The sequence below is a fragment of the Neopelma chrysocephalum genome, unplaced genomic scaffold, assembly GCF_003984885.1.
Source record: "Neopelma chrysocephalum unplaced genomic scaffold, ASM398488v2 Primary Assembly neopelma1_42b, whole genome shotgun sequence".
In the NCBI taxonomy this organism is placed as follows: domain Eukaryota; kingdom Metazoa; phylum Chordata; class Aves; order Passeriformes; family Pipridae; genus Neopelma; species Neopelma chrysocephalum.
This window is the reverse complement of record NW_020897701.1, coordinates 8465595-8475178: the sequence shown is the minus strand read 5'-3', so window position 1 is coordinate 8475178 and position 9584 is coordinate 8465595. Positions and strand designations below refer to the sequence as shown.

General features: G+C 41.7%; 1 long non-coding RNA gene across 1 annotated transcript; it reads left to right on the top strand.

The window, feature by feature from the left end:
* Positions 1-1419: 1419 nt before the first annotated feature.
* Positions 1420-8417, top strand: LOC113964646. The gene is made up of 3 exons (XR_003533248.1): positions 1420-1430; positions 2225-2229; positions 8124-8417. It is a non-coding gene; the product is annotated as an uncharacterized LOC113964646 (long non-coding RNA).
* The last annotated feature ends 1167 nt before the right edge of the window (positions 8418-9584 follow it).

Here is a 9584-nt window from a genome sequence, read left to right as displayed (position 1 = left end):
TCCTCTTGGGGCTGTACAGTTGTTTTAGTGACCAGAGACAGCAAAAAGAAGTTACAGGAATATGATGGCAACCTGAGAAGATTTGTGCAGTGATGGAGAGAGTACAGCCCATAGATTGAGCCAACCAGACCAAAGCTGATCTCTACTGTACATGGCCAGGCTCTTAAGTTACACAGTTTAGTCCGTTGCTTACCAGGAGGGATAGAACTAATCACGTATGTTTAGGGGAAAGGCACAGTTTATCAGATCCTAACCCAGAGGTTCATGTTCTCTCTCTTTACCTAGAAATGATGGTCATTCGAGGTTACAGGAGAAGTAGCTGAGAGATCAGCATGCAACAGCTTTCATGACAGCTGCCTTCATCTGTTAGGCAGCCTTTTCTACTCCAGAGCAGATGGCTTTGCACTTGGCACAAAAGCCAAATGGATAAAACAGAGATACACGTACAAAACCTTTTTTGCCCCCACATGCATTAATGCTTGCTGAAGACAAGTTACACTGGGCTTTCAAAGAGAGGTCTCTGGGTAACTGTGTAGAGGAAGTTCATTACATTCTTGTTTTTAACAAATTAGTTTGGTTCCCAAGCTTTACTACTCAGGAAATGGTTGGGGAACTCAAAATTGAACATTGTCACAGTATGCTGCTGGAAGAGATGAAGACATGCTTGAACTTTACTACATTCTGCACAGATTTTATTTTCAGACATCATGTTTATAAATTTAAGTACTAGAAGTAGTGAACAAATACTTAGTAAGAACACATCAGAAATACACCTGTGTTAACAAAGCATCTCCAAAAGCAAAACACTAAAAATTCAAGAAATAGCTTTTTCTTCTGTGCTTATCAGAGGATGATACAGCATATGACTGAAGCTGAATATTGTGGCTTTGTTTTGGGGGACACTCCCCCTTCTCCTTTAGCAATAAGAAAAGTCAGCAGAGCTATTAGTATTCCTGATAATGCCCTGATTCAAGATTCACAGAATATTCTGGGTTGGAAGGGTCCCACAAGGATCATCAAGTCCAAAGTTTTCTGCAATTGTATAACCTCGCTGTTCTTCTTGTGCAGAGTGTTTCCCCGCTTATGAATATCAATAACTCCTGAGAAAATAAAGCCAGAATTTCCTGAGTGATCAGCTGATCTACTAGAATACAGGTTATCTGATCTTCTTAAAGGCAAAGTGGTTATGTTTTACGGCTATAATGGCTGGCCAGTGAGACAGAAGGAAAGAACAGACTTGTTAAAAAATTAACACTTAAAATAATAGACAATTGGCTGCATATACAGAAGTAAAGCACAGCGAGAGAAGGCAATGCCCTTTTAACAGTAAGTTTGTCTGATTTCCTTATTTGCAAACTAGAGAAATAAAACTAAGTCCTGGGCTCATATCTGAGAACTTCACATTGATCAGGTGCCCCTAAAGAGCAGATGTCCTGTTGGTTTTAAAGCATATTTCCAGATTTACACCACCATGAAAGCAGAATCGAATACTCTCTCCACTTGCTGATTAATCTGCAGCGCTGCTTCAGCATTTTCACCAGGCACAAGGTGGAGATTTCCACCCAGCTGGACATTACCTGACCTCCCTAGAGCAGAGGAAGATTTCAAGTTTCTAAACAAAATAGCATGGCAGTGTACCATGTTGGATTTGTATTGATCAGGCAGCATTTTAACAGATCTTCTCAGCCTAATTTTAAATGCAGTGTACCACAGAAATAATCCCCACCATCTCTTGTGTGCTGAACAGGACCAAAATATGTCTCAGTAGAAGATGGGAAGGATAAATGAGACACAAGAAATTTTTTCACTGAAGAACCTGGTATTGTCCATGGAAAATTCTTTTCTTGGCCACATTAATGTGGTTTTGTCACATAAGTGCTAAGACGGGGATGCAATAGCTGCACTGGTTATTTATAGAGGCACTGTATAAAGATTAACAGATGTTTTCAGCACAGACACGTACTCTAATGGTTACTTGCAATACATTTCCATTAGAGAAGTCGAAGCATTAGAAAAAACTGTAATTCAGAAACTCAAAAATAAACCCCCTAAATTGCTGAGTTTTTTTGGAGGATCCACCTGTTGTCCATTAAGCTAATTGCTGTTCTACTCCAACTGTTGCAGGCCGCTTCCCTCTTTGATCAATATCGATTTAAAACATGGAAGTGTGGAAAAAGCAAGCCAAAGGTTGTGATGCTGTCAATAAGTCACAGCAACACTTCAGACAAGGTACGTGTTAAACTCTTGGCACTCGATTAGAAGTTAATCATATTGTCAATCCCAAACATTTAAAATTCAAAATTAATCAGATTTTTTAAAACACTGTAGATAGACAGGTTTGGAGCCTCCATTGGTCACTCTCAAATTCTACTATTAAATCACAGGTAATTTTTTAATAAATGCTGACACTAAAAACCAACCTACATCCCAAAACACAATGCTGATTCTACCGTCATGGCCAAGTTGCAGTGCAGCTGTGGGTTTTGGCTAAAAAAAAATACAGTGAGTACAAAATATCCATTTCAAAACAAGACACCTTTTGATACCAGTCTGACTGCAAAATTCTCCCAAGGTAAGTTTCAACTAAGTCAGTACAAATGAATAATTATTTGTTTTATCTTTGAAGTTGGATTTATTTTGCCCAGTCTTGTTTAGTGCTTACAGGTGCTGAAGACATTTGCCTAATTTTCAGGGTGAGCTGTCTAAGCAGTAAGTTATTTCAGAGTGCTTTAATCTGCAGGGTAAGTATATGCACCGTGTTTGCACAAAAACATAAGTAGTGCAGGCTGAGCAGTCATCAGGCATCTCTACGTGGTCAAGGCTTTTTTGTAGGGACGGGGAGCTAGGAGTGAAAATCAACATCATTATCACTGTTAATGAAGGATGAAGAGCTCAAGCTAACCATGTGGTAGAGCCATCAGGAAGGATGTCAAAAATTGGCTAATAAAATTTAGTAAGTGTAAAGTTCATTTGACCTTTCTGTATGGAAAGCGAGCTCTCTATACAGAGCTCATGCTCAGAGCTGCCAGATGGGAGGAAATATCTGGTATGATACCTTCCCTGTGCTCAGTTTAGCACGTGGAGCAGAACAGAGCCCGTGCTCTTAATGAGAGCCTGTGCATTCATTAATCTGTCATTACATCTGATGAGCAGCATGGATAACCATCAGAGAATATTCTGACCTTCATTAGACATTCATAGAGCCCTGAGCCAGAAGCGGCTAACTTTACCAGCATCCTGACAAAATTCACCTCCTGCACTTGAAGGCAGCCTAGAACAAGACACACAATTTCAGAATTTCAAGATTTAATTTGAGACACCTCCTAGGACCCAGGTCAGGAGTGGAATCTGAGAAGAGTTTTACTGTCAAACTGAACAAAAATAACTATAATCCTGGCTCCAAATAGTTTTCTGATGCCTGAAATGCAGACTTGGCAGTTTGCAAAACATCAGATAGGACATTCTGTTCCTTTTTGTCCACATCTTTTTGTTCCATACCTATAATGGGTTATTAACCTAAATGGCAGTACATCAAACTCATGTTTCTCTGAACATCAGATGAGCAATTGCCATGTTAGCAGACCTCTGAAATTAAGCATCTTAGCTGTTTGAAGCAGAACGGGTGCCCTGCTGTCATTGTCCTTGCCCATACTGTGGTCCCTGCCAAAGTCTCCATTCAGGACAGGGTCCCAGATGGTCTAGGTGCTGTAAAATCAGAGTCTAAACCTCACAGAAGAGCTCCAACAAAAGCTTTGAGGGGCTGAAGTGGAGACAGCCAGAAGAGAAAGTGAAGTGATCAGAGTAAACCTAGCACGTCCTGCAGACTACAGGCATCAAACAGGCAGCTCTGACCACATTAAATTTTAAACTTGGCTTTGATCTATCTGACCCAGTTCCTCCCTTTGTAATTTTCAATTAAGCCTATAAGAAAAAAGAAACACAATTTTCTTTAAACCAGTCAAAGAAAATAAGCCTTTTCTCCTGCTTTGAGCAGCAGACCACAATAGTGTATGTTCTGTTCAGGAAAAATAGAATTTTCTCAGATTCTGAAGCTTCCTGCACATTTCCATCATGTTTCCATGATCAAGAAAAACCCATATTCATCTATAAACAGTATCAGGACCTGGTTCAGTATGAACACTATCAGACACACAAGGAGGGGCGTTTCCTGTGCACCCTGGGCAGTGGGGCATTAGCACAATTACCCCCAGTACTGGATTGCAGTGAACCCTGTAAGTGTGGCTGGTCTTGTTCTCTCACCTGAATGTGGCCAGGCTCTGCTTGGGTCCTTCATGTGGTCTATTTGTGCAGTGGCACAAAGAAGAGGCACAGGAAACGTTTCTACCTAGAAGGTCTCATTGAGGCTTCAGTAACTTTCATCAGCTGGTCACTGTCCTTTTGCTGTGCTGGTCCTAAACTACAGCCCTTGGTGCTTTAAAACTTTCCAGACGCTACAAAGAGACAGAAGGCACAGTTTCCCACTGAGGGATTAGAAGCGGTCTCTGCCCAAAAGCCTTGACTACTTTTGCCTACAATGAGGTAAAGCTGAGCTGCCTTTGCTTTCGAGGGGTAAGAATGGCAACTTGCTTTATTTGAACCTTTTCAAACTGATCTGATAGCCCCATAGGAAGTCAGAGAGAAAATCAGGTTGTTGCAGATTTCTCCAAAACCACCTTGTCTCCCGCCTGTAATTTATGGCTTACATTCAGTTTAACATTTACTCTGGCCTCTAATCGGGAGGCCTGGAGACACACCATTTATAACGCTGCTGATGCTTTTGAGAAAGCACGCAGGATCACCCTTGAGGAGAAAAGACAACGCAGAAAGAATCGAGCCTTGCAGAATATACCCTCTAAGGAGTCTTTCTGCTGTGTCTTTTGCAACCAGACTTGCCTTTCTTGTATAGGCCTTTTTAGCCACCAACGCACTTGCAAGAAAAGTGGGTAGAGCCCTTCCCAAATCTTCGTTCGCGAAGCCTAGCCATGATGACATTCAGTTTAGGTGTTTGCCTCTTACAGGCAAATTACCACAATACTGTATGATGTAACCACGTGTTAAATAAGCTATACGCTTGGCATTATCCAAAATGGGGCCATTATCTGCAGGGACCTTGCAGAGTCCCATGTTAAATAGCAACAAGGGAGATGCACTTAGGGGCATCTAAGGGGCAGATTGGCACCTGTGGGACAGAAGAGACACCTGTTGTGCCCATATTTTAGCAGCACTAATCCGTGTCAGGAAGAGCAGGTTTGAAGCCCTCAGGGTTTAAGTCAATCATATTGAAATGCTGCGCACCAGAGGATCGGGGGCGGTAGATGGTCTAAACAAGGTCTAGATGGGTCATGTTCATTCAAGGCAGAAGACATTCAGGAATTTTAAGGAAAGCTAAACCCTTGCCAGCCATGCCTTGCTGCCGTAGGTGGCAAAGGGAAAGAGAGATGAGGTGCAGCTGTCTTGTCTTAGTGCAGGAGCACAGGGTGCACGTACAGCTCTCAGGGAGCTATTGGAGAGGCTCCAGCTTTGGGAGCAGCGTGCATGATGAAAGGTATGCAAGGACACCCAGCACTTGCCCACGCTGTGCAAGACAGTGCAGGATAGTGCCCCCCCCATCCTTACAGATACCCCATGATCTGGATGTGCAGCAGCACAGACCCCAGAAGCAAGACTGTATTGCACTGTAACTACATGCATCTCAGCCAAGGCACCCTCCTGCACAGTGCTTTGGGGTGGTGTCTGCGTTTCTTCTGATTTATCTCTTCACTCATAGGAAACTCTGAATTTATTGCCAATGCAAACAGCCACAGACAGGCACACAAACACATGGAGTTTATGCAGCTTTTCTCCCTACATCCTGAGAAACTATGTCACATCATGACTTGCCTTCCACTTCCTTTCCTAAGGAACTCATAGTACCAATATATTTCTTAACATACTTGTCGGTGTTCAACAGGCCAGCCTGGTTGAGTAAATGCTACTATAATAACACTTAGTGTCCACTGTACAGCTTTGCTCATATTCAAGGGCATTTAAAAGTCTCAAGTTTCTGCAGTTCTGAGGTAGAAACATTTATGATTCTTATAGCTCTGTGTTGTAAATAAAATTTGAATATGAGGAAATACATGCAGAAAGAATTAGATTATGACTGCAAAGTCACTGGCAGTTTAAGGAAGAATGTGACATGTACAAGTTCTCTGAAAGTAACAGACCAGCTTTCACCACATTTTTTATGAGAAAATTTTATATGTCTTTGTACAGAAATATCCTTTTCACTGCTCTTATAGCTCAGGGATGTGATCACATTTCATTAATTTCCTTTACAGACCACAGGGTGGCAAAGATTGCTTGGTGCTTGGCTTCTGCACAGCAAGTCAACAAGCTGGAAACTGAGGTCCTCAGCACCTGGATTGGAGCACTCACTGCCCTTGAGTGAACAGAAACTGTGACAGCAGCAACATGAAGTCCATTGTTTGGATATGCAGGTTATAGTCCCTTCCCATAGGAGGAACATAGAAGACGAGGAACAAAACAAAGGTTCAGATACTACAGCAGAAGATGGGCTTCCAGGTGGAGCCCATAAAAGGCCAGGTCTTTATGCGTTCCAGGTCTTCAGAGCCTAAAATGGACAGATGGCACTTCAAGGCACCACTGATGATTCACGCTGCAAATAAACTTCAGAAGGCAGCAGGTGCCAGCACTCATCAGAGGATGAAGTGCGATTGTTTTCCAGTGAACTGAGTAATTTGAAAAGTATTTGTGCCATCTTGCCAAAAACACAAACTGTGTCACATTTATTTTTAGATGCAGATATCCATCCAGGAAGAAATCACAACCAGTTATGTCACACATAAATCAGAGCTACCTGCTGATACCATCACAGAACTTACTACGGTGCTTTTATAAATGGTTAGCTACCCACATCCAAAGCTACGTTTTTCCTTGTTGTATGGCAAGGTATCCAAACTTTAACTTACATCTCAAACTGTCTGCTTTATCACAGAGCAAAATACTCACTGGGGTGGAGGTGTTGGGCAGGGAAGACAGACAATGGGGAGCAGGGTTGTAGCTCTCTCCGTCTTGACGCCTTTCTATCCCACACTTTTGGCTCCCCAAGAAATACTTTGTACTCCCTCTAGAGTTTGGTTTTTTTAAACATTTCTCCTGTTGGATGAATAGCACTGTGCAGAAGGAAAGGGAATTGATGTGTTTGCCTCAGGGCTATTGAAGCATGTAATGTAGGGGTCGTATTAGAGATTCAGGGGGATGGATGGTCAGTCTGGCTATGGTGGTTCTGGATAGTCATGTAGCAAACAAACAGGCAGCTCTCATTAACCTCTGTAGTGGATTAGCCACTGCAGGGGCACAAAGGTCTGCACTGGGCTCATCTGAATTACCTCTTGGTTGCTGCTCAGGCTATTTTCTCTGAGGCTTTTTTTTTTTTTTTACAATCTGCTTTCAGCACCACTCTACGCTGAGCCCTCTTCTGCTCCAGCTGCCAGGCTCTGGCTCCTCACTGTACTAATGTCTGCATTAAACCCTGAGATGTTATTCACCTCTGGATCCCACACAGCCTTGTTGCTCTACACACAAAGGCAACATGCTCCTTCAGGGATCAGCATTCCAGTGAGATTAATAGTACTCATGATAGACAACAGAGTAAAACATCATAAAAAGCCCCCAAACAATTCCTATATCAGCAACAAAGCTTTTACTACACAGCAGACAGAGGAGTCTTAAAAAAGGATGTGTGAGTATACTTGTATACAAGTGAGAAGGGTTATGTCAAAAGAAAGAACTTTCTGGAAGGCTTCCTTAATATTTTCTTCTTCTTCTTGTGTCATATGCTATGGATAATACTGGTTGCCCATTGTCTCACACTTCCTCTCTTAAAAGACAGTTTCACCCTTTCCCAAAAAAAAACGTATCAGCCACTGTGCAAATTTCTGCAATTACGCTTTCTCTTTTGTAAAAAAAAAAAGCATTTTTCTGCACTCTCTTCACTATTTGGAAAATAAGGTCTGCAAATTCAGTGTTAATAAGAACTATTTGACTCACTAAGGCAGTATGCTTTCTGACTACATAAATAATTTTGAATATATAACATATTTTGAGTATTTAACCAAAAGCCCACACATATCAGTGGGTAACATTAGGGATTCATAGTTCTGGTTTAACTCAAATGTTAATGCTGGGGATTAAGAGTTAAGAGCTCTGATGTCATTTTGTCTTCTGGAACCTCTGTTAAAAGTGACTGTTCCCCCCAGATAGGCCTTTCTGCAGCATGGCATGGAGAATGATGGGCACTGTTTTCACATCATGTTAAACTAATGCCATCCCTGTCCTGCTTCCCAAGAGTGCAAGAAATAAAGTTTTGTGTAGGCCCTGTATTTTCCAATGTACAGCCCATCTCTGACATGTAAACTCCAAAAATAGCAAATTCTCATGTTTCAAATATCCACCAAGCTTATTAACTGACCAGCACCCAGGCAGCACTTTAGAGGTAGGCTGGTATGCCTGTACCTTCCTCAGAGAGCTTTCCACAACTCATGCCTATGGGTGTAGGCACCTTCTCCTGGGTACACGCACAGGAATGCACCCACTTCTTTGTTATATTACATCACTTTGTAAGCTACAGATTGCACTGGAAGCCCATGTTTCTCTACCACAGATTATGTGCTGCTCCAGAGACACTTAGTGTTAAGATTAAAGAGCTATATCATTTTAGTTAAGCCTGAGATTAAGATTTCAGCTCTCATTCTAACGGAAATATATATTCCCTACCGCCATTCTGGAAATGATAATGCTGCTGCTTACTTAAAACCAGGAGCAAATCCTTTACATATTCTTAACATATAGGTTGCACTAGGATCCCCCAGATTGATATGTGTTTACAAATTCCCTTTTTTTTTTTCCCTCCTCAATGACATTATCTTTGAGGAGAACAAGCTGTTTATACCATGACCCACTGATACTGAAAGCTGCTTAAATAAATTCTGGAAAAATGCTTTCTAGGACTACAACTAGGCTCCGGGCTTACTCTTTTGCTATCTGCCTCTCAACTCTCCACTCTAGGTTATTTCTTTCTTTCATCATTTTTTCTTCAGTACTTCTAGTTCCTGTCTACCCTGTAATTACACTTTAGATATCTTGTCAGGCTCCTGACCATTTACTTGCAATTTGATGGTGCATGTTCTATGCTGCAAGAAGACATCTGAGCCTTCCTTTGCCCTCATGGTCCCCACCAGTTCACAAACTGCTTCCAGCACCCAAGCCCCCCAGGTGAACTGCTGTGCTGCTTCAGGACCTGGGGTGGCTCTCATCCATCTTTGCTTTGCTGGCATTATGGAAACTCTTGACCAGAACATCATTGCCACCCCTCACCTCAGAAAGCTTCAGTTTTTTAAAGTCTTTTTCTTCATGGAGTATCTCAAAGGATTTTTTTTCCCCAGTAGTATCTCAAAGCATAAATCAAATGCTCATAATTTTCCTACTCAGCAGTTCCAGAATTAAATATATTTTATCTACTCTAAAGTAACAAAGGACAAAATACTATTCTGATGCTTAGTTTAAAAAAAAGTATGCCATTG